General features: G+C 45.4%; 1 protein-coding gene across 7 annotated transcripts in view; it reads right to left on the bottom strand.

Annotated features, from left to right (window-relative positions):
- Nucleotides 1-17,382, bottom strand: part of SNPH (syntaphilin) — a 37,018-nt gene extending 19,636 nt beyond the window's left edge. For 5 of the 7 annotated variants that reach the window (XM_025986112.2, XM_025986113.2, XM_072736214.1 and 2 more), the window contains exons 1-2: nt 17,116-17,265; nt 16,752-16,857 (exon numbers count right to left, since the gene is read on the bottom strand). The gene's annotated coding sequence lies outside the window, so the exon portion shown is untranslated. Of the gene's footprint in view, nt 1-16,751; nt 16,858-17,115 lie in introns of all 7 variants that reach the window. The other 2 variants (XM_025986117.2, XM_025986114.2) reach the window with 2 other exon arrangements.
- Between the last annotated feature and the right edge of the window lie 8,579 nt (nt 17,383-25,961).

The raw sequence follows: 25,961 nt of genomic DNA, 5'->3' as shown, positions 1-25,961 counted from the left end.
CTGCAGATGCCCAAGAGGAGGTAGGTGAACTGAGGGGCTCTGGTGCCGGCCCCAGCTCGGTGGCCGCCTGGCAAGTGGCTCTGGCAGATGGAGGCCCTCAGCAACCTTGGCTACAGCATATGCTGATAGAGCTGTCAAGCCTGAGCCTGGCTCCCCTCCCTACCTTCTCCTCCCGAACTTCCAGCTCTAAAGCATCCCAGGAAGGGGATGATGGCCAGGCCTCCCCTTTGTCCAGGTCTCTACCTGGCCCCCTCTCCCACTCTCACATTTACCCCCAAGTATCAACACGGTTATCACGCTCTTGGGAGTCCAGGATGGAAGGGATGGTGGGTAGACTTTGTCACGACCTATCATCCTACAGCAAGAAAATAAAACCCAGAGAGAGCCTGTGATCTGTCTGAGGTTTGCCCAGTGCCCGCTGGGAGTCCCATTCCTGACAACAGTGACACCAGTGACGAGGTTCCTGCAGCATAGCCCCCATCCCTCACCCTTATTTGAATCTGGGCAGAAGTTCTATTAAGATAAGAACAAAGGGTAGCTTTTTGGATAAATAAGTCATGGAAGGGAAGCCTAGAGGTAAGACAGAAAACGTCCCATCTGCTTTAGGGCAGCTCATGAGTGGCAGGTAGTTAAAACACATGGGAATCGAGGCCTCAGCCTGAGGGTGCACTGCGGCCTCGGCAGCAATAACAGGGTTCAGACTCTGCTCTGGGCTTCCTGGCCACCGAGGTAAAACAAGAAATTATGCCCAGTCTTCTCATTCTCTTGGTGATAGGAGAGCAAGAAGCAGACCAGTTCTTCAGGAGATGTAAGGATCTTGAAGTGAATACGAGAGACACTGTTGCATGGGGTTTGCTGTGGGGAAGGAGGACTGCCCTGTGGGAACCTGCAAGGTCAAGGAAAGCCAGTGGCCTCAGGGCCTCCCTGGGACACTCTGTGTGTGCTGTGCTCTGCTGCTTGGAGACTGCAGGACATGTGGGACACGTGGGACACAAGGACCAAAGGGCTAACAGGCTGTGGACCTGTCATCCCCTCTGCCTGGGACCACAGCCCCTTTCTATGGGTACAGCTCCCTCTGGACTTGAGATCACAGGGCTTCCATGGTCCCGGGAACCACACCAACTCCCACTGCCTCTGGCCTGCCCGCCTGCCGGTCCTTCCTCTCTCTCCTGGCATTGCTTGACAATCCAGTCCGACTGCCATATTTTCCCAAAGCAGAAAACCACAGACTTGCCAAAGGCCACAGTATGAGCTGCAGGAGCGGGGACACGAGACTGAAGGTGGGCCAGCTGATTCCCATCGTACCAACCATTCTGGGCACGCCACACCTGCTGGGAGCCAAGTCTCATCCACCTCCCTGAAGCTCCTGGGGGCCCCAAGGGGGGATACTCATCCCACTTGCCCAGTCAGTCCTGTTTGAGCCCAGGAGCCATGCCCCTGCCCACACAGCAGGCCTCGTCCCTCCTCCCAGGGCCCCCTTCCTTCCTAGCTGCCAGCTTCCCTGCCATCCCCAGCAGCTGATCCCTATCTGGCTGCCTTCCAGCGGGCATTTCCCCGTGTCAGGCCCCATTCTTTCACCTTCGCTAAGGCGACCTTCAGTGGGGTCCCATATATGGTTCACACTTGCTGTAGGAGGGTGGGTGATCATAAACCCTTGTCTTAGAAGTGTTCTCTCTCTGGAGGAGCTGCCCCCATCCCTTCATTTACTGAAAATGAGCATTTAAAAATGCTTAAAAGGGAGATTCTGCAAACATCTATGTTCTATTTTGAAAGTCCTTTGAATGAGGTTAAGAGGCTTAATCTAAAAGAAAGGAACCAAGGCTTTGGGCTCAATTATAGCTGGATTTGAATTCTAAACTCCACCACTCACCATCTCTATGACAGTAGGACTTGATTTCTCTGCGCCTTAGTCTGCAAAATGGGGCTACATGCAGTTGTTGCATGTGAATGTGGTCATGATTAGCTGTAAGGTCCGCTAAATGCCCAGCAAGAACTCAGTGCACAGAGAGCCCTCCACAAACAGTAGTAATTATTTATTAACCTAAATCTATTCTTACTTTTAATGTTATTCACATATTTTACATCTTTATCCCACTCCAGAATCTAATCTAAAACATTATAATAGCTAGTATCTCAGAGGTCCCTGACTACAGAATCATTTGTATATACTTATGTCCCCTGGCCAAGAAAGAAAAGAAGAGAAGAGGGGAGGGGAGAGGAGGAGGAGAGGAGGAGAGGAGGAGAGGAAGAGAGGAAGAAAGAAAGAAAGAAAGAAAGAAAGAAAGAAAGAAAGAAAGAGAGAGAGAAAGAAAGAAAGAGAAAGAAAGAAAGAAAGAAAGAAAGAAAGAAAGAAAGAAAGAAAGAAAGAAAGAGACAAAGAATAAAGAGGGAGGGAGGGAAAGGAAGAAAGAGTCACAAACCAATCATTGCCCACCAAATGGCAGAATTTTAAGACATTGTACTTTCATCTAATAGAAAGTCTTTTTTTAATTTCTGTTTTTTTTAAAGATTTTTATTTATTTGACAGAGAAAGGGCAAGAGAGCACAAGCAGGGGGAGCAGCAGAAGGGGAGGGAGAAGCAGGCTCCCCGCTGAGCAGAGAGCTAGATACAGGGCTTGATCCCAGGACCCTGGGATCATGACCTGAGCTGAAGGCAGATGCTTAACTGACTGAGTTACCCAGGCATCCCTAACAGAAAGATGAACATGTCCAAAATACAAACTCCTGCTCTGGATGTGATGCCTCCTTGCTCCCTCTTTGGCCCAAACCACCAGCTCCCTCCAGGTGATGCAACAGTCTCAGCCCTATAAGCTCCGTAGCCAGAGGGATCCTCTTAGAGTGTGAATTTGGTCATGTCACTCCTCTGCTCAAAACCTTTCTCAATGGTCCCATGTTGGAATGGAAGCCAAAGTCCTTACCCTGGCTGATGTTGAGCCTTGCATCCCATACTCCCCCCCCCTTCTCTGACTTCACCTCCTGGTCCCCTCATGCACCCTGCCCTAGCCACACTCCCACAGGCTGTTCCCTCTGCCTGGAATGTTCTCTCAGGTCTCTCTCTCCCTGCAGGTCTTTACCCCAAGGCTCCCTTCTTGATAAACCTGCCTTGACCACTTTATTTAAAATACAACTTTCCCTCCCTCCCTAGTACTCCTCCTTTCTGCTCATGCATTTTTCTCCACAGTCCTCAGCAACAGATACTTCTGCATTTACTTTATTTTTAGAATATAAGCTCCAGGAAGGTAAGGGTGTCTGTGCATTTTGATCTTTATCTAATTCTCAGCACCTAGACCAGTGCCTGGTACATCATTGGTCTTCAGTGAATATTTGCTGAATAAGTGGGTGTGTGTGCACATGGATTGATGTCAGCACCCAAGTAAGTGCAGGCTTCTTAGCAAATCAAAATAGGGGAAAACAACAACAACTCTATGGCACTTGGATTATATTATCATCCTTTGTACACATGGTGTCTTATCTGGGGGCTTGTCTCTCCTACTGGACCATGAATAGGGAGGGAGTAATCTGAATCATCAGGATGTAGCAAGGACTGGAGGGCAAACCCTTAATAACCACACCTGGGGGGAAAAGCTGTCACTTAGCACCTTGCCAGGCCCCCAGGAGTCCTGGGGGGACTCCCTCATTTATGCTCTCAATTCACACTCAGGACCCCCCACAGGTTAGGGAATGTTCTTTCCATTTTACCATGAGGGAAGCTCAGGCTCTTGGGGGCCAAGTGACATGTCTGAGGATGCAGGGCAAGCAGGTAGCAGTGCTGGGGTGGGGGGGCCTGGACTGGTGGCAGCTGCCTCCCAAATTACATCTCCACACCAGAAGGTCCAATTAGTTATGCCAACTACTCTGAATCCCGATAGCAACTCCTAGACAAAGATGGAGACACAATTATAGTGGATCCTCATTATCTGCGGATTCTGTATTTGTGAATTCACCCAGTTGCTAAAAATTATTTGTAAACCCCAAATCAATACCCGTGATTCTTTCATGGTCATGTACATTAGGGTGGAAAACGTGAGTTCCCTGATATACAGGTTCACAGCTGGGGTGGAAGGCATCCAGACCTTGTTTCACTTCTTATACTGCAAACATGTCTTTTTGCAGCCTATTTAGTACCACATTTTAAGCATTTTTGTGCTTTTTGTTGATTTTGCCATTTACAATGACCTGCACTGTAGCACTGAGGCACTGGCTAGCCTTCCCATGCACAAGAAGGCTGTGATGTGCCTTCTGGAGAAAATCTGTGTCAGGTGAACTTTGGTATGAATTATAGTGCTGTCTGCATGAGTTCAATGTGAATGAAATCAACAACTTATATTAAAGAAGGTGTCTTTAGACAGAAACACGCATAAAACAAGATTACATATTGATCTGTTGATGAAAACGGCGTGACCTGAGGTTCGTAGGAATCCAGCCCCCTGTGTTCTCCCTCAGGAGCAATGGTTCTGTATTCACTAATTCCAGGTTTGTAGTGGCTTCACAGAACATACTAGTGCAAAGAACAAGAACTGACTATACCAACCCAGCTCTCTAGTACACAGATCTGCACAACACGGGTCCAGTTGTGTTTATGCACAGCGTGTGTGTACACATAATCCCACTCTGTGCTCAGCCCCAGGCACTGAACACTGCCATTAGCACCAGCACCACCAGGTCTCCTCCGAGGGGACATAATGACCACATGCAGGAGCTCAGGGGGATAGAGTCAGACGCTTCTGGATTCAAATCCCAGCACAGCTGGGAGTTGTGTGCCTTCAGGCTGGTCGCACTCAGGGCCAACTTCCTTGTGGATGTGTGAGGTTAATCATTGTCATGGTGATAAAACAAGGTTGTGCAGGACAACTGCCAAGCACAGTGCCCAGCACACAAGCCACAGCTGGGACAGCAGCTGGGCAGAGACTTTTAAAGCCCCCGTATTTGCCCAGGGCATGGAGGGGGCCCAGGAGACCCACTTAGGGCCCCCTCCTCCTTAGCGAACTGGCCTTCCTCCTCTGACAGGCCTGGGCCTCATTCTGCCCAGCATTGTCTCCAGAAGCATTCAGACGAGGAGTCCAGGAACCAGACAAGTCAAAGCCAGAGGTGCTAGAGACAGGTGACTCCAGAGGTCCCAGATGGGCAGCCCATAGGCCATATCATTATGCCTGTCGACCACTTTCCCTTGGCCTGCATACGTATGTATGTTAATCTAAGTCAACATTAATAAATCGAGACATTTTTTATTTTAAAAATCCAGATTTCTGGCTTGTCTTAAACAACCTGAAAGATCTTGCCTCTCTGCATCTGCATTCCTGCATGGCACTGACCAGCTGAGGCTGGGAGGCAGCTCTTGTTTGCTAATGTTCTTATCAGCACTCTTGTTCTTATACCTGGGCTGTTTTGCTTGTTAGCTGCCTAACACTGGAGTTTGGAACCTATAATCTAGTGCAATCTTACTTACAAGTAAGTTGGAGGTGGGTGGTACTTGCCCGAAGCCCCAGGTAAATCAGTGGTGGAGCCGCGACTCGAACCCTAGACTTGCAGCTCTGAATCCGGGGCACTCAGATGCACAAGGAGACTGGGGACGCAGAATGGATACATGGGTTGAGGGGGGATCCTGTTCAGCAAAAAGCTGCTGGGGCCCAAGAGCTAAAGCAGAGCACACCTGCTCTGGCGGTAGTTGGCAGAACGTGCTCCTCTTCCCACCTGCTGGCGAGCTGACCTTCCCCACCCCGTAAGATAAGCTCTTGCACAGGCTCTGTTGACACAGTGCTCTCGGGTGTCCCTCTAACCTGTCCCGTCCCACCCTCCTACATCCCCCACCCCTGCCTTGAAGGCAAAGATCTTCATAATCATAAGGGGCCCCTGGATTGCTTTATCCTGGGGCAAAACCTAGTTCTTAGCAGAAGATCCACTATGAGCATTAGCTTCCTCACCTGCAAAAAGGGATATCAGTTGGGAAGATTTAGTGAGATAATGTGTGTGAAGAGCCTGGCACACACTGCCCAGTGAACACTAGTTTCTTCCCCTTATTTTATAAACCAAGAGCCTAGAGACAAGTGAATGATTCATTCCAAGAAGTTCAAGGAATTCAAAGGGACTGCCTTAGTTCCCACTAGATAATTTTAAAAGATTAAATATAGTTATATTTGTGAAGGTATTTATTATAGTTAGAAAAGTAGCACACTTAAAAAAAAAACCTCCAGTTTTGCTACTTAAAGATAAACCACTGATTAATTTCATTGCTACTTCCTCCAGTCTTTTTCTAAGCACAGAAAAATTTTTTTACATAGTTATAACCATGGTATATATGCACCTTTATAGCTTTTAAAAATTTAACATAGCTTAAGAAGTGTCTGTGCCATGGCATATTCTTTATAAAAAATTTTTTCTAAGTTTTTTTTTTTTTTTTTTTTTTAAGATTTTGACACAGAAAGAGAGAGAGCACAAGCAGGGGGAGTGACAGGCAGAGGGAGAGGGAGAAGCAGATTCCCTACTGAGCAAAGAGCCCAACATGAAGTGGGGCTGGATCCCAGGACCCTGGGATCATGACCTGAGCCGAAGGCAAATGCTTAACTGACTGAGCCACCCAGGCGCCCCGAGATTTTATTTTTTAAAGTAATCTCTACACCCAATGTGGGGTTCAAACTTATAATCCTAAAATGAAGAGTTGCACACTCCACTGACTGAGCCAGCCAGGCACCTCTATAAAGTATTTTGTGGGCTGCATAATTTTCCATTTCATGGATCCACCATGGTTAAGGTAACTTCCTCCCTTTTTGAATATTTAGACTTCCTCACTAACAAAAAAAAAGCTATGATACAGACCTTTGTGCATAACTATTTTTCTGTACTGAGAACTACTGCCTCAGGATAGATCCCCAGTGGTGGGTTTATAGCGTCAACCAAGATGCTGCCAAACTGTTTTCCCAAAGGGTTGAGTTACCAGATGATTCTCTCACCCATAACATATGCACATGAGCTGTGTTTCCCATTTGACAAAACTATTGGCACTTAGCTCTGCCTCCTAAAAGGCAAAAAGTTCAAGCTCAAACACAGGAATTATCGGGGATGATCTTTCCGAGTGTCTTTAGCTTTGGGACAAGTATCTTCACCTCCACATGGCAAGGAGGGGGGATCTCCTGGAGAGATTTAGCTCTAGAGTGGCCTACAGCCTCTCCTCTCTCCTAATGACAGCACTTTTTACCTGTGTGGCAGCTCTGGCAGGGCTGCTTCGGTCAATATTCACTAAGCCTCTACTGGGTGCTGGGTCCTCCCTAATAGAGGAAGGAGTGAGTCTCTCTACAGAGCTCACGGAGGTATCCGTGAGCAGGGCTCTGAAAGATGAGTGCAGAGCTGCCCATGGAGGAGCATTCCAAATGTAGGGGCAGGGCCAGCATTATGGAGGTGGAGAAGGAGGAGAGCTCCAGGGGTAGGGGCACAGGAGAGTAGAGAGGGAAGCTACGCATGGGGTGGGGAGGGCCTTTTGCACCTATGAGTTTTGAGCAGAGGAATGACAAAGTCAGGTTTATCTAGTGCTCTACCAGCTGTGCTGGGGATGGGCTGGAAAGAGATGGGTGGGGGTACCAAGAGACCCTAGAGGAGCAGAGGAGAGGGAGTGAGAGAAGCAAAGATGGCTTCCAGAGAAACTGAGGACGGAGGTTCCTCAGAGCCCAGAAGAGAGGGGCAGTAGGGAACGAGGGCACAGGGAGAAATGCGGCAGTGCCCAGGCATCTGGGTAGGTTAGGGGTGGTGGATGCTACTCACTGCCCGCCCAGTGTTCAGCCTCCCCCTTAGTCACAGAAGCCTAGTGTGGGGCAGGGGTGGTGTATCCCCAACCATGATCCACACGAGCTTGCAGAGGGGCCTCAGCAGTGCTGGCTTCGTGCTGGGAGCAACAGCACCCTGCAAGGGACCAAAGAGGAGTGGGCATCATGCCTGCAGCGGCTCAGGTCTCCATAGGGGCTGGGGACACAGTGGATTCCGAATCAAGGCCTAGCAGACACCTGCTGACAGAAGTCAGGCAGCCAAACAGAATGATCTGGAAGCCCTGGGAACCCCACGAGCTCAATTCAGGTACTGGGAAAGCAGCCCTGAGAGGGCCTGACCATCCACCTCTCCTGGAACACAGCCTGGCACAATGTCAAGAGCTGGGACACTCAGCTCTGCCACTGACTCATGAGCCTCAGGGCACAGCTCCTTTGACCTCTTGGTACCTCAGTCTCTCCATCTGTAAAATGGAGATAACACCCCCCGGCCTGATGGAGTGGTTGTGCTAACCCTGCTTTCTTCCTTGCAGCCTGTTTCCCATCATATCGTCTTCCCAACCATCTCCACTGAGCTCACCCTGTGGATTCATACTTTTTGCTGATGTGATACCCTCTGCTCAGAAAGCCCTTCCAAGCTCTCCTCCTCCTTGTCTTCCAAGCTCAGTTTGAGTACGGATGTGTAGCTTCATAGGAGATGGAGTTCATACTCCCTCTTGGGAGGCCTCTTGCACATGCTCCCTTCAGAATACCTCTTACACCAACGGGACACAGGCTGTTTGCACACGTGCTCACCTGTGGACCACAATCTTCCATCTTTTGAGGGTTTCTAAGTCTACACACACACACACACACACACAGAGGAGCCGGCATAAGCAGAATGTGTGCTGCCAGCAAGTGGTCAGAGGGCTTTGGCAGAAGAGGTGATGTTGTCTTCAAGCAGGCACCACCCAGTCCAGAGAAAAGCAGAAAAGATCGCCCAGCACTGCTCTAGTCCACACATCCCCACACCTGGCCCAGCATGGAGCCCAACAAACCTTCTCAATGAACATACGGCTACTCCTCCCCTGCCTCCCAAAGGCCTTTTGATGGCAATAGAGAGTGCCAACATCTACTCCACATCCTTGGAGTTGGGACAGCCAGCTGGGGAGCTCTACTGGCCTCTCACTACTGACTGTGCGCATCTTACAGACCAGGTGAGGGTGGCTCAGAAAGCTCACCTGACTCGCCTAGGGTCAAAGAACAAAAGGCATCAAGGTATCCCACCATGGGCCCTCTTCCCCTCCAGATCAGAGGTCTGTGTGGACTCTGACACCACACCCCACGGGATCTCAGGACTGAGAAGCTGTTGAGATGTGTGGCCTTTAAGAACCTGTAGGATCTGTCCTTCTGTATTCTGCATGTGGCAGAGAAGGCATGAATTCAGAAGCAGGGGTCCCTCAGGAAGCCAGTCTCCCTCGGAGCCTATCTTTATCTCTCTCCCTCTCTCTCACCCTCTTCCTGTCTCCCTCTCCCTCTCTCTCCCTCTCCCTTTTCTCTTTCTCTCTCTCTCCCTCCCCACCCCTCTCATTCCCACATGTGCATGCACACACTGAGTCTGTAACTCTCACTGGGCCCTCTAGGGCAAGATCCAAGTTAGAAGAAAATACTTGCAAAATACATATTTGACAAAAAACTTGCATCCAGAATGTATGAAGAACTCTTATGACTCCATAAGAAGAATACCGGGAACCAAATGATTAAATATTAAAAGTGGGCTAAACGTTTAAACAGAAACTTCACCAAAGAAGATATATGGATGGTAAATAAGCAAACAAAGAGTTGTTCAACATAATGTGTCATTAGGAAAATGCAAGTTAAAGCCTTAAGGAGATACCACTGCACATGGATTAGAATGGTTAGAGTTTAGAAGACTGACCATACCAAGTGCTGGTGAGGATGTGGAATGAATAGAACTTTCATATACTGATGATGGGATTGTAAAATGGTTCAACCACTCTGGAGGCACTTGGGAAGTTTCTTCAATATTTAAATACATATTTGCCAAGTGATCCAGCCTTTCTACTTCACTCCTAGGTATTCACTCAACAGCATAGGGAAGTATTATCCAAACAAAGATTTATACCCATATATTTACAGCAGCTTTGTAATTGCAAAAAAACTGGATAAAACCCAATTGTCCATCAGCAGATGAAGGGATAAACTAACCACATCTTTTCTTTTTCATACAATGGAATACTACTCAGCAATAAAAAGGAAGATATTGAAATATGGAACAATATGAATCCCAAAATAATTATGCTGAAAGAAGCCAGACACCCCAAAAAAGAACGAAGAAAAGCACGCACTGTATGATTCTATTTATATAAAATTCTAGAAAATGCGAAGTCATCGATAGCGATAGAAAGCACATCAGTGGCTGCCTGGGGATGGGGGGGGGGGGGTGCCAGAGGGAGGAATTACAAAGGGGCAGGAGGAAATTTTGGGGGATGATGGATTTGTTCATATCTTAATTGTGGTGATGATTACACAGCCAAAACATACAAAATTGTACACTGTAAATATGTGCAGCTTATTGCCTATTTGCTACAATTCAATAAAACTGGAAGAAGGAAAAAGAGGAGAAGAGGTGGGGAGAAGAGGAGAAGCAACCCCAGCAAGCAGGAGTCTTCCTCAGGAAGCCAGGCACACACACGGACGCACACACGTAGAGTATGAAACTGTCACCTGGCCTCTAAGAGTCTCTCAACCCAGGATTCCATATAAAAGGGACACCAAGCTACCTGTCATCTGCTCATTACTTTTCCAGAGTCATCCCTGCATGTGTGGCTTGAGCTGGCCCCGGGGCTTTGGAGATGAACCACACAGAGTGCCGGCCCTAGGAAGTCCATTCTGTCAGCAGTGATGCAGCTGCCTTAGAATTCAGCCTGAACACCGAGCCACAGGTCTCCAACACCCCAGCCAGGTTCCCTTCACACCTTCTCTGAGGTCCTTCTCTTCTCAAGGCTCCCTCCCCATGCAGATGCCACCTTTCCCTCTGCAGTGGCCGTGTGGCAGATCTGTATGTGGAGAGCACACTCCCAGTCTGGGCCTCAGCACAAGCTCAGCAGAGAGCAGCAGACCTCAGAGGCAGGCCAGCATGACCTCCAGAGAACGGGACCTGCCCCCACATCCCCCCTACACTGAGACGCTGCCAGAAGCCTCTCCTCACGCCCATCTCCCGAGGGTGGCTTCTGTGCCAGGCCTTACAGGCGTCAGCCAAGTCCCCGCTTCTGAGGCTGCTGAACCCAGCTTCCAGAGCCCCTGTGGTGGGGAGGCCCGGCCAGCACCAGCTTCAAGGGGGCAGTGAGGGGTCTGGAGGCTCAGTCCCCGGAGATCTGATGCTGTTGGTGCTGCTGAAAGGGGCACAGGGCGGACCTTTGGAACCGTGGGCCCTGAAACAGGGATCACAAAGTGCCAAAGTAACATGGCCTTACAGACAACAGATGCCCCAGCCCAGGCCTGCCATTCTGGCCTTGTTGCCCTTCTCTGCCAACGTTCTTACCCGGCAACTACTAAGCACCACGTGCCTGGCATCTAGAACTGTACATGAGAGGACACAGACGGATGGCCTGCCACAGATGCATTTTAATATGTGTACTTAAAAAAGTTGCCTAGTTGGCCACATTTTGGAAGCAAGAGATGTCACAAACATCCCATTTCTGTCTTATAAATCGGAAGATCTGCAAACACACTGACCTGCACTCTTGCATGGCAGCGTGCCTCTTTCCAGTGAGCACCTTCAAGTGTGTTACATTCCTTAAACAGCCACCTGACCTGTTTTGCCACTGTAGACAACTGAGTTTGAGGTCCCTTGCTTTACATGTTTTATTCTCACATATAGACTTCCAATGACTTTATGAGGTAGATAGCATCATGTCCCCATTTTACAGAATAGGAGACAGAGCAATGTGACTCCAGAGCCAAATGCAAGAACACTGGTCTGTGACAAAGAGAGCAAAACATGGACAGTAGGGCTTTTAATAAAGCAAAATGCATTTAATTTGAAAAAGTACCTTTTTTCTGATATTCTTGCTTTGGGGATATAGGTGCTAAAATGCTCTTTCTCTCACTGTATGGCAGTGATAGTAAACAAAAGTCTGTTTAAGTGTCATTTGAATGTCCTTATCTGTCAAAATAAAAAGTTGGCAAACCTAGGATAGATTCCTAAATGTACCGATCTTTGAAATCTAAGTCCGAGAACCACTGCTCTGATATGTAGCCTCTCAGCCCCAGAATAACAGTATGCTTTTGCTATTTCTCCTGGTTCAAAAACAAAACAAAACAAAGCCCTAAACCACTTTTGTCTGCACCTCATCTTATCTTTGAAGAGGTGGCTTTTGAACTGAGTGTTCCCCAAGCCCCCTCCCTCCAGCAAACCCACAGAGCATTTGTTCCCTCTTGTCATATTTCTCTCATTCCATTCCTCCTCAAGTTACAGTTATGTGTATCCTACACACTTGCACAGCCCCCAGAGAGCTCATAGAACTTAAGAAAGAGTCGGCCAGTCAGCACTTGAAGGGCCCTTAGAGACCCCTGCCTCTGCCTGTCAGTTTGTTTGTGGCTAAGCCAAGGGCATAGCCTCAGGCCACATAGGGAGTTGAGGGCAGACCAGAGCTGAGATGAGGACCCAAGTCTCCTGATGCCTGGGTGCTGGCCTTTTCCACTTTGCCAGGCTGCTTCCCAGACTCTCCTGTCTGGTTGGCTCAGTACCTCGATTTAGAAGACAGTGCTGAGCACGTGACAAATGCTGCATGAATGTCTGTCCATTAGGAGGGGCAGAGCAGCCTGGAGAACACAGGCCTCCTCTTCTCTATGGGCCCTCTGCTCTGGCTGCATATTACCTGCATCAAACCTTCACTCAGTGTGAACTGCCCATCAAGTGAAGAAATGGCCCTCCAGCCTCTGGTGACCTGGATGCAGAAAGACCCCATATGTCTCAGGAATACAATTCCAATTAGGCCAGTTATGATCTCAGCCTTGCTGAGTAATCTTGGGTAAATGCTTTCACCTCTCCAGATATCAGGTGCTCCAGACAGGTGGGATGCTGAGAATAGAGATGAAGAATTCCCCAAGCCTGTTGGCTTGGTTATCTGGCACTAGATAGGCTTTCCAAGAGGAATTTCAGAGTCTTGCCTCTAGAAGCCTCTAAAGACAGGAAAGGTTCTCATCCGCCTGGGACAAATGGATTATTCCATTAGAGCTGTGCCAGAGTGAGCTTGAACGGTCCCTCAGACTCTGTGGCTACTTTTTGTGTTGCTGGGGTTGAAAGCCAACAAATCTTTAGAACAGTTTGGAAATGTCCTAAGCTGGGTGGATGATGATGATGACGGTGATTCATAAACTCAATTCAGAAAACAAGGACATGACAATGGCGTCATCTCTCTAAAGCCTTCCTGGCCCACTGAGTAGGAAAGATCATCTCTCCTCTCTGACCCACCATTACACACTGTCATCAGTATGCATCACAGCTCCTGGATGGTTTGTCATACCTACATGTTTAGATGTTTGTCTCCTGCTTAGACATTAGTTTTTTAAAACGAGGGATCACCTCTTACTCTTTCCTGTATCCCCATGCACTTAACCCAGGGCCTGACTGAGAAATAATAAACAAATGCTAATCAACATTTGGCTAGACAAGGAATTCCTTCCCCCTATTCTGGGACAAAGTGACACTAGGTCTCTTAATGCCAGTAGATGCACCCAGTTTATCTGCAGGATGGAAATGCCAACTTTCAGAGGGAAACTGGCTTACCTAAAGTTACTCAGTTAACAAGACAGCTCAGGCTAGAAGTAACCCTGTTGACTCCCAGCACAGCGGGCTTCCAGCTAAATCTTCTCAGCTTGTAACACATTAGCTGTGTAACTCTCTGTCCTGGCTTTCTCTCTTGTGAAATGGGTAAAAGTTATAACATGATTGTCTCAGGAATAAATAAAACAGAGCACAGCAAATAGAGAGCACATAAAGTGCGTGTCTGTCATGACTGTCGTTCAGGGTCAGTAGTGAAAGGGCCCCCACCACCCATTGGCAAAGCAGGGCTCACAGCGAAAGGAACCCTTCACAGCCCTGACTTACACACTCTTCAACCCAGCAAGTCCCCTGCAGTCATCTGGTCATGAACCCTTCACTGCTTTCCCTTCTTCTAACCACGAAGCATGTGCAGAAGAGTACACACAATTCACAGTGATGACAGTGAGGTATGTTGGGGTGAGGGGGAGTGAAACCTTTGGAAGAGCATGCTGTTCTGGGTCAGACAGACTTGCTATCAGATAACATGCTGCCCTTCCTTGCTGTGCAACTGCAGGCAAGTCAATCTCTCTCAGCATTGCACTCCTCATCTTTCAAATAGGTATAATTTGTTATGAGGATCACCTGAGGTAGGTAATGGCCTGGTATTCCACAGATGATACTAAGAGTAATAATACCTGTCCCATTTTTATTTGACAAAATGTCAGAACCAGAAGGGGGCCTTAGGGATCAAGTAGTCCAGTCCTGTCATCTTATGGGTGGGGACCCAGAGGTCATGACGGGCCCAAGGTCACACAATGGGGTGGGGGTAGAGTGAGACCTGGGGCCTGGGTCTCCAGATTTTCTGCTGCCTGTTCACTTTGGCCCACTTGATTCTCCTCATCCCCCCTCCCCCACCTGAACACCCCCAGCACGGCAAGGGGCTGGAATTATGTTCTTCCCAATCCTTTTCCCTTCATGTTCATCTTAAACCAGTCAGCACCATCTGTTTGTCAATGTCAGCCTTCTCCCAGGGACACTGGGCCCCTTCCAGCCTGTCTTGCAAAGAAGGTAAACCAACTGCTGGCTACTGGCAACAGCACTAATAACACTTTTAGTAATAGTGATTAATGGCAACCAGCAACCTGTATAGTGCCCTGTGCTCAACAGTGCTTTTCCTACAACTGTCAACACATTCCTGAAGTTTCACCCTAACCTAGTTAGCTTAGGGGCATAATTTCTTCAAACGTATTCAACACTTACTGAACACCTACTTTGTGCCTAGCCACAGGCTAGGGGTTGGAGACAGAGGAAAAAGACCAGGTCTCCACAAGGAGTTGCTCACAATCTAATGGGGATTTAGGGGAGGTGGGGACATAACTCCATTTGGCCCAAATGATGCAGCAGCAAAATGCCCTGCCCAAGCCTATTGGGAGCCTTCTTTATCATGCTGTCAGGAGACAGAGTGTATCTGTGGAATACATTGGAGGAAGAAATGGTGAGTGCTAGGCTGAAAGAACAGCAGGGGGAAGATAAAGAATAGAAGATACAGACATCAAACACTTGATTCCCTGTCTCAGGGAGATTCTAGTGGGAGATTCCAGGGAGGGCAGGGGAGCAGCAGGAGGCCCCATACAGGATCAGGAGGCCTTGGCCCCTGATCCCTGCCAGTACACAAGATTTCGACGCTTCTCTTCCCTTAGAGATTTTGCCCTCAGATGCCAAGATTTTCCAAACCCAGTGCTGGGCTACACATGCCTCCTTGGGACCATCATTCGCTAGAATGATGTCACACCCCTAGCAGTGGAAACGTTTGTACCTCCTGGTTGCTTCCTAGGCCCTCAGCCCAACACACTCCAGCATTCATTATCCCCTGGCAGGGATGCCATCCGCAGGGACATGGAAGAGATTGGTGGGGTGGGGGTGGGGGGGAGAAGAGGCTAAAAGCAGCTACTCTTCCTCTCTTCCCCCAGTCTCTCTCTCAAGTCCTGTGTCCCTGAACACCTACCATGTATTGGGCACAGGCACTGTTTTAAGGTGCTTCCCTATAGATCTCATTTAATCATCACTCAATCCCCTGAGGCATGCCTGCCTCTTCCCAGATTTACAGATGAGGAAATTGAAGCTACAGATGGGAAGCAACCCCACGAAGGTCACCCCAGTGACGGCGTAAGGATGTCACTACAGGACTGTCTGATGCCTCCTGTTCCATGAGACTCACAAGGTCATGTTTCACTAGAGGAGTCCAGAGTTGAAAGAGACCAACTGAGGAAACCCCAATTATTTCATAAACCCAAGTTTAAATTCTGGGTTGCTTTAGTAGAGGGGTCTCCCTGACATGAAAAGTGCTGCGTGAGTGGCATATCACAACTCTACAGACCACTGAATCCAACTCCTGCATTTAACGGATGAACAGACAGACACCCACGCCTAAAGGATTTTAAGATGGCTACTGGTGGCCTACTAGCAAGCTAAGAGACTAGAACCCTAATCCCTGGCACTTTGCATACACCACTCTGCCTGCAGAGATCACCCTTCCCTGATAAGCTCCTCCAGCCCACCCCACACCACCAGATGGGCAGGGAGGGCAGAGGAAATGGGCAGCTGTGCAGCCAGGCCTCCCCTCAGCCTGCAGGGTGGAGGAAGGGAATATGGGGCTCCCTGGGCTAAGTAGGTGCTCTGCTGGGGAGCCGAGGGAGGAAGCATCTTATCCCATGGAAGGTCCAAGGGATGGAGGCTCGGGTCTTCCACTGCAGGGGTCGTGGCATATTTTCCAGATCTACTGTAGGGCCCTGATGCTTCTCAGGGGGAAATGTGGTAAAGAAGCAGTCACTGGCATTTGACCTTGGGTTGGGTGTGGGGTTCCACCCCTCTCCCACCCCTAGGTACCCTTACTCCTCCTCAGAAAACGAAAGAGGCTCCAATATTTGCCAAATGCGGGAAGAGGAAGGCATTTAGGAACGGGGTGGTCCCTAAACCTCTCCCAATCGCCCACCTTGAGCATCTTCCCTGCAGCAATCAGCATCCTGTAATTAGTGATTTTCACGGTTTGGGGGCGGGGTGGGGGGGAATGAAGGGAGGGTGAGAATGAGTCACAGTTAACCCCTCCTGGGCCGGTGCCCTCGCGGGGATTCCACCGCAGCGGGCGGTCGCCAGCGCCCCCCGCCCGTCAGCCCGCCCGCGGGCTGGTTGCCGCGCGGGGCCCCCTGCGGGCTCGGCCGCGGCCTCCTCACCTGTGTCCACCGGCGCTCCGCAGCCTGCCGGCTCGCACCGCTCCGGCCCCGCTTGGCGCAGCGCCTCTGCAGTCGCGGCTGCAGCTGTCTGGCCCGGATCAGCAACCTGCGGCGGTGGGGGAACACACACAGACCGGGGCTGGTGAACGCGGGCGGGGACGCCGGGCGGCCGAGCCCCCAGCAGCTGACAGCTGGGTCGCCGCAGCCAGAAAGCCCGGGGGCAGGCTGCCTGCTGGGCGCTGGGTCCGTCAGCTCCCCGGCGCGGCCCGCGCCTCCCCTCCCCCCACCCGCACCCGCCACTCGCGACTGCGGCGGGTGCAGCTGGGCGGCGGGTCCGGAGGTCCCCGGGGGTCCCCGTCATCACCTGCGGAGGCTTCCATGGCTTCGGCTGCCCTGCCCAGGCCGCCGACCTGCTCTCCGGAGCCCCTGCTGGAGGCGGCTCGCCGGGGCTGGGGCTGCCGGGAGGGAGGGGACGGGAGGATGAGGTGGATGGAAGGGACCAGCCAGTGGGCGGCTCGCTGGCAGCTGCGTAAGCGGCCCGTCCTCACTTTCCTTCTTAAAGAGATAGTTGGCATCTTGCTCCAGAGGGCGCGGGAGCCCAGCAAGCACGGGGTGGGGTCCTCTCGCACCTACATGCCCGCCTGTGCTTAGAGCTGGGCAGCAGCTGATGGAGGAAAGGGCATTGTCCACTGACAGACTGTGGGATCCTGAACAAGTCCTTTGACCTCCCTGGGCCTCAGCTTTCTCATCTGTAACATGGGTTGATGATACCAATCTCACTTCCTGGCACACCGCCGGCTTTTGTTAAATACTAACATCATCTGAATTCCATTAGGAACATTTTTCACTTCTGAGTACCAGGGTTACTTATTTAATGTGAATAGCATCTGCATTACGAAGAAAAAGGATGGCAAGAATCTGAAATAACTGAAAACGAAAATGTTTGTCTTTGAAGTATTAAGATGGCGAATCTTTGAAAACACGGAGAGATAATCACAACCTAAATTAAATGTTCTTTATACACCTGTTCCCTCTGTTTTCCATCTGCTAATGCAGGGGAAACAAGAACAAAGAGTCCAGAAAAGTGGCTTCTCTGCCTATCCCTTCCACTTCTAGCCATGTAGCTTTAGGTAAGTTAACTAGCTCTCTGGACCTGTTTCTTATCTGCTCCGTATGTGAGAAGCGGGGTGCAACAGAGGGGGCTCCCTCTTTTTGCAGCAGCCCTTCTGATTATTCCTTTGCCTCAAAACCATCTCTCACTTTTTCAGATCTCTGCTCAAATGTCACTGTCTCAGGGAGGCCTTCCTTGACCACCCTACATAACCAGTAATTTCTTCTTCCCCTACTCCCTTGACCCTAGTTTTGCTGTATTTCTAGTTGACATATTGTATATATACTACTTGTTTGTCCGTCATTGTCACCCCTACTAGAATGTACTCTATCTGCTATATTTCCAGTACCTAGAGTAGTGCCTGACACATATCAGGTGCTCAGTAACTACTGACTAAGTGAATGAGAGAGCAAGCATACATTGTGCCAGTCTTCCATAAGAACACAAGGCCAGATGCCATCCTGGTCATCAAAGCTCTTACGTCCTTAGGTCTCTGTCTACTTTTGGAGAGACTGAACCTGGTACCTTATATCCTCCACCTAAACTGAGGGAGAAGAATTTGTAAAGTGATTTTACCAAGTTTATATCATGACTCTGAAGTACTAGCCTGGTGAGAAATAGTACTTATAAAGTACAGGGGGAAAAAAACACTTTATATTTACTGTTCCTTTTCAAAGTTAAATCTTTTCCTGTGGCTGGAATTTGTGGTAAATCTACCACTCTGTAACAATGCCTATAATTTGAAAGTTATGCCTATAAATATTTTTAGTGTTGGTTGTTTTCCCCACTATTCTATTAAATTGAATTTTTTTTATCAGATAGCCATCATTACATTATGCTTTGTGGAAAAACGTGGCAGGACAACTGTAGCAGGAATAGGAAATTGTAGTTGAAAAAGCCATGTGAAATAAGGTCTGCTGTCTAAAAAAATTAATGCTGTATTAGCAAGTTAATTGATAAGATGCTCTATCTGCCCTAAGGCCCACTTAAATTATGTAAGTGATTTCTTTGCATTTGAAGCAAAACCAAAGGAAGCCATGCAATTAGTTTTCTTATCAGGAGGTAATTTCTAAGATCCTCATTTAAAATTTTTTTAAAAATTTTGTCTGTACCATAATTTTGGTTTTGTTGTTGTTGTTGTTGTTGTGTGTGTGTGTGTGTGTGTGTTTTGGCTTGATGCTCAGAAGACTACATTTCCCAGAAATCCCAACAAGGAACTTCCCCCAATCAAGAGAGAGCACCTCCACCCACATTACTTCCATCTGGGATGGTGTTAGCTTGGAAAGAATTCTCTCTTCAGCATCATAAAGCATACGATGAAGAGAGCCAGTATTTAGTTATGATGTAAATTACAACAAACGAGGATTTTAAGCATAAATCAGATTATTCTAAAGAAATCAGTAGTTTTGTTTTGTACTAACTGGGAGATACTTAAATTTGCTTAGTTTCAAAGACAATTTTGGTTCCAATTCTGGGTGAACACTCCTCCCACCGAATGCAGCAAGAAAATCTGAACAAGTAGCGGCTACATGAGGAGTCTGAAGAGAAAATACTAACAGGCAAACTAGGGAAGAAGACCAGAATTTTCTGGCCTAGTAAACTAGCAAATATACGATTTTTGTTTCCTGTGGTATCCCCTGGCCTAGTCTCAAGGCAGCCCAAATCTGGAATCGGGGGATCAACACAGAGAGAGCTCTCAAAGCAGCTCTCTAGTTCTGACCTGAGGGTTAGGAAAGGAGACCCTTTATGCTCAGTGTGAGTGGGGGGGGGGGGGGGGGAAATAATTTTTCTTTTCTTTTTTAATCTTTTCTCCAATGTCTCACAACCCAGCCCTCAGGCAATACTGCAGTGGAGGCTAGGACAACAGGGACTCATGTGTCTCCAACTGAGGGAGGAAAGACTTCTCCAATCAAAGTAACTGTGGTTCTGAGAGAGGGTGAACCTCTAATGTTTTTTGTCTCCTTCTGTCCTCCCACCATTTGGCTCCAGATGCAGGTGCAATTGTGGGAAGAAGCTAACAAAACAGAAGAGTAAATAAAACTCCACACTCCAGCTTCCTGGTGAGTCCCAAAGAGGAGAAACATCATCATCATCATCATCATCATCATCATCATCATCATCATCATCATATATTTTCAGTTACTTTTAAAAACATAAGGAAAAAAATCCTGAAAGGAATCAGAGAAAAAAGATATATTAATTATACAGGAAAAATGATTTGAATAACTGGATTCCTCAACCAAAACTACAGATGGCAGGGCACCTGCCTTTGGCCCAGGTCATGATCCCAGGATCTGGGATCGAGTCCCCCACAGGGAGCCTGCTTCTTCCTCTGCCTATGTCTCTGCCTCTCTCTCTCTCTCTCTCTCTCTCTGTCTCTCATGAATAAACAAAACCACAGATGGCAAGAAAAAAATGGAACAAAATTTTTAAATTGCTGAAAGAAAAGATCAGTCAACCATATCCAGCAAAATTATCCTTCAGGAATAAAGGTGATATAAAGACACTCTCAAACTAAAGAAAACTAAAAGAATTATTGTCAGCAGACCTGCTCTGAAGGAACTGCTGAAGAAAACTCTTCAGATAGAAGGGAAATGATATTAGAAGGAAACGTGGAATATAAGGAAGAAAAGAACAATAAAAATGGTAAATATCTGGGTAAATTTTATAGACTATTTTTCTCCTCTTGAATTCTTTGAAGAAGTTTCAATAAGTTTGACAGTTGAAAGCAGAAATCCTAACACAGTCTGGTGGGGTTTCAATATATGTAGGTAAGACAATTGCATTATAAGGAAGCGAGTGTAAAGGAACTTTTATGATGCAAGGTTTCTACCCTCCACTTAAAGTAATAAAATATCAATTCTAAGTAGGGTGTGAAAAGCTAAGTATATATATTGTAGTTCTTAGAGATCCTTAAAAAATATCTCTAACAAAAGATGTAGTGAAAAAAAAAACAGGTAAATTAAAATGGAATTCTAAAATATGTTCAAATATTCCAAAACAAGGCAAGAAAGGAGGAACAGAGAAATGAAAAATAGGGAGAACAGTAAACAAATAATAAAATAGTAGATCTATATCCAAACATATCAAATATTACATTAAAAATAAATGGTTGAGGGGCACCTGGGTGGCAGCTGCTTAGGTGTGTCTATCTTGGGTTTGGGTCATGATCCTGGAGCCCAGAGGTGTCTGCTTCTCCCTTTGCCTCTGCCCCTGGCTCATGCTCTCTCGTTCTCTCTCTCTCTCTCTCTCTCAAATAAATGAAATCTTTAAAAAAAAATGGTTTAGATACACCAATTACAAGAGATGATCAGAATGAATAAAAAATGACTTAAATAGATGCTGTCTATAAAAACCTCACTTTTTAAAAAAAGATTTTATTTATTTATTCATGAGAGACACACAGAGAGAGGCAGAGACACAGGCAGAGGGAGAAGCAGACCCCCCACAGGAAGCCCAATGCAGGACTTGATCCCCAGACCCTGGGGTCATGCCCTGAGCCAAAGGCAGATGCTCAACCGCTGAGCTACCCAGGCATCCCTATAAAAAACTCACTTTAAATATAATTATATAGGTAGATTAAAAGTTAGATATATACATACTAAAAAATATATATATATATACACACACATGCCATGTGATCGCTAATCAAGAGAAACCTGGAATGGCTTAAGATGAGAAAAAGTAGACTTTCAGAGCAAAGAAAATTACCAGGGATAAAGAGAATTATTATACAAAAATAAAAAGGTCACTTACCAAGAAGGCATAATTATTAACGTGCATGCACCTAATAAAAGAACTTCAAAATACATGAAGCAAAATCTGTCAGAACTAAAAGGATAAATATACAGATTCATGATTGCAGCTGCAGAGATGAATACTCTTTTCTCAGTAATCATTAGAATGAGTAGACAGAAAATAAGCAAGGATAAGGAAAAGTGAAGAGCACTGTCAATCAACTAGGTCCAATCAAAATTTATAGAACACTTCATTCAACAACTGCAGAATATATTCTTTTCAAGTGCCATGGAACATCCACCAAGACAGACCCTATACTGGGTCTTAACAAATTCAAAGAATCAGATTCATTTAAAATATGTTCTCTGGACTAAGACCAGAAATGAACTCTAGAAAGATAACAGGAAAATCTCCTTTGGAAATTAAACAGTATCCTTCTAAATAATCTACAGGTCAAAAAGAAGTCTCAAAAGAAATTAGAAAATATTTTGAACTAAACAAAAGTGAAAATATAATGTATCAAAATGTATGCAGTGCAGCTAAAGCAGTACTTGAAGGGGAATACATAGCATTAAGAGTTTAAATTAGAAAAGAATGGTCTCAAATCAATTAAGCTTCCATTTTAGCAAAACAAACTCAAAGCAAGCCAAAGGAAGGAAATGTCAGAGCAAAAATTAATGAAATTGAAAAAAGAAAAAGAGCAATGAAACCAAAAGCTGGTTCTTTGAAAAGACCAATAAAATTAATAAATCTCTAGAATGATTGAAAAGAAAAAAAGAGAGCAGACACAGATTAACAGTATCTGGAATGAAAGAGGGGTTACTACTGTGGACCTTGAAGATGTTAAAAGGATAATAAGGGAATACTCGAAACAACTCCACATACATAATCATCAGTTTAGATGAAATAGGACAATCCTTGAAAACTGGAAACTACCAAAAGTCACTCAAAATGAAATAGATAACTGAAATAGCCCTATGTCTATTTTAAAAATGGAATTCATAGTTTAAAACCTTCCTAAATATAAATCTTCAGATCCAGATAGTTTCATGTGTGAATTCTACCAAACATTTAAAAAAGAAATAACACTAATTCTACAAAGTCTCTTCCAGAATAAAAGAGGTGGAGACACTTTCCAAGTTATTTTATGAAGCCAGTATTACCCTAATACCAAAACCAGAAAAAAAAAAATAAGATAATTCAAATTACCCTTATGAACCAATATCCATCATGAACACACAAAACAAAATCCCAAACAAAATACTAGGAAATCCATATGAAAACGTACTCACCATCGTTCATTATTAGAAAAATGCAAATCAAAACTATGAGTTATCATTTCACATTCACTGAGATAGGTATAATTAATAATTTATTTATGTGTTTATTTATTTATATGTACTAAAATAGCTATAATTTTAAAAAGTGACAATAACAAACACTGACAATGATGCAAAGAAATTAGAACTCTCATACATTACTGATAGAACAGTAAAATGGCGCAGCTACTTTGGAAGACAGCTTGATAGTTCCTCAAAAAGTTAAACAGAGTTACCATATGACCCAGCAATTCCACTCCTATGTATATATCCAAGAAAGATGAAAATACACATACACAAAAACTTAAATACAAATGTTCACAGCAGCATTATTCTATTATAATGGTCAAAAAGTAGGAACAACCACATGTCTACCAATTGACGAATGGATAAACCAAATGTATATCCATATAATGAAATATTAATTTGGCCATTAAACAGAATAAAATACAGATACATTCTACAACGTGGATAAACCCTAAAAATGTTATGCTAAGTGAAAAAAAAGCCAGACACAAAAGACCATATGAGAGTCAAAAAATGCATTAGTAGTTGCCTGGAGTTGTGGGGAAATGGGAGTGAGGAGTGATTATAATAAGTAGGGGGTTTCTTTTTGAGTGATTAAAATGTTCTAAAATTAAATAATGGTAATAGTTGCATAACACTGTGACTATACTGAAAACATGAAGCAAATACTTTAAAAGGGGTGAATTCTATGGTATGTAAATATGTCTCAATAAAGCTGTTAAAATAAAGTAGCAAATAGAATCCAGAGATACATCATAGCCAAGTAGAATTTATCCTAGAAATGCAAAACTGCTTAAAAATTAAAAAATCAATTGGTGTAATCCACCATATTAACTGTGTAAAGAAAAACTTCATGAAACAATCAGAAAAGGTGTTTAACAAAATTCAACATCCATTAGCACACACACACACACACACACACACACACACACACACACACAAAACCCAACTCTCAGCAAACTAAGAATAGAAAGGAATATTCTCAACCTGACAAAAATTATTCCTCCCCCACAAACCAGCTATAGCTAATATATAGAATGGTGAAGATGAATGCTTTCCTCCTCATATTGTGAACAGACTGACAAGGAAGAAATGAAACTGTCCTTCTTTGTGACATGAGTGCCTAAAGAAAATCCCAAGGAATCTACAAAAAACAAACTCTTGGACTAGTTTTTAAGTTTAGCAAGGTCACAGAATACAAAATTAATCCACAAAATTGTATGAATGATAAAATTATAGAGATGGAGAACAGATTAGTGGTTGCCAGAAACTAATGAGGAGGGTATGGAAACAGGTGGCTGTGGCTTCAAAAGGGTATGACGAATGTTTTTTGTGATGAAACTATTCTGTTTCTTGACTGGTGGGTGGGATTCACATGGAGCAACATATGCAATAACATTGCATAGAACTAAATACACACAAATGAGTGCATGTAAAACTGGTGAAATATGAGTAAGGTGAACAGACTGTATCAATGTCAATTTCCTGTGATACTGTACTATAATTATGCAATTATTGTACTATAATTATGCAACTGGGTGAAGGGTGATCTTTCTGTATTATTATTATTTTTCTTTAAATATTTTATTTACTTATTAATGAGAGACACACACAGAGAGAGAGAGAGGGGGTGGGCAGAGACACAGGCAGAGGGAGAAGCAGGCTCCATGCAGGAAGCCCAACATGGGACTCGATCCTGGGTCTCCAGGATCATACTCTGGACCGAAGGTGGTGCTAAACCGCTGAGCCACCCGGGCTGCCCTCTGTATTATTTTTTTTAAAGGGCATGGAGTCCCACTATGATCTCAAACTAAAAAGTAACAAAACATCAGTTGTAACTCTCATACTGCTAGTGTGAGTACAAAAAGGTACATCCACTCTGGAAAATGATTTGATAATTTCTTATCAAGAAATTCTTAAACATTTCTTAAACATGCACTTACCATGTGACCCAGCAATCTTACTCCTAGATATTTACCCTAGAGAAATGAATTTATGCTTACACAAAACTGTACATGAGTATATGTGTACAGCAGCTCCATTTATAATTGTTAAAAACTGGGAACAACTTCAACGTCTTCCAGGGGCTAAATGAATGAATAAACGGTGGTATATCTAAACAACAGAATACTATTCAGCAATAAATAGTATCAAACCACTGATACATGCAACCACTTAGACAAATATCAAAGGCAATATATTATTGAAAGAAGCCGTTCTCAAAAAGGTGACATATTATTTGATTTCATCTATATGACATTCTTTTTTTTTTTTTTATACGACATTCTTAAGACAAAACTATAGTCATGTAAAAGAGTGGTTGCCAGGAGTTAGGATGGGCAAGGGAGTGATTACAAAGGGATAAAACACAAGGGAGTTTTTTTGGGTGATATAATTGTTGCTATCCTGATTGTAGTGGTGGGCACAGGAATCTTAGACATGTGTTAAAATTCATAGAACTGTGTGCCAAAATGAAAAAGTCAGTTTTTCTTTATGCTAATATAAAAAATAAAAGATTTTTTGGGGGGTGACTTTTAATCATGTATCTTTCAAAAAATAAAAGACATTTTAAAAAGGCAATTTTGACATATCAATCTCATAAATTAACACATTTAAAGAGGCCATTTAGAATTTTGTTTGCAGCATAATTCCAAATACACGGGGATTGAAGAAAGTACTATAGGCTTCACTTTATAGTATATTATAGAGCTCACAGAGCATTACATGAAAATTTCCTAACTCAACCTTCAACTAAGAAAAAAGAAAAACAATGGTTTTAATGTCAAAAATGCTTAGCAAAGGGCAGCCTGGGTGGCTCAGCGGTTTAGCGCCACCTTCAGCCCAGGGTGTGATCCTGGAGACCCGAGATAGAGTCCCACGTTGGGCTCCCTGCATGAAGCCTGCTTCTCCCTCTGCCTGTGTCTCTGCCCCTGTCTCTCTCTCTGTGTCTCTCATGAATGAATAAATAAAATCTTTAAAATAAATGCTTGGTAAATACTAAGTAAAAGAACATTT

Source organism: Vulpes vulpes, chromosome 14 (genome assembly GCF_048418805.1).
Source record: "Vulpes vulpes isolate BD-2025 chromosome 14, VulVul3, whole genome shotgun sequence".
In the NCBI taxonomy this organism is placed as follows: Eukaryota; Metazoa; Chordata; class Mammalia; order Carnivora; family Canidae; genus Vulpes; species Vulpes vulpes.
This window is presented reverse-complemented; position numbering and strand designations above follow the sequence as displayed.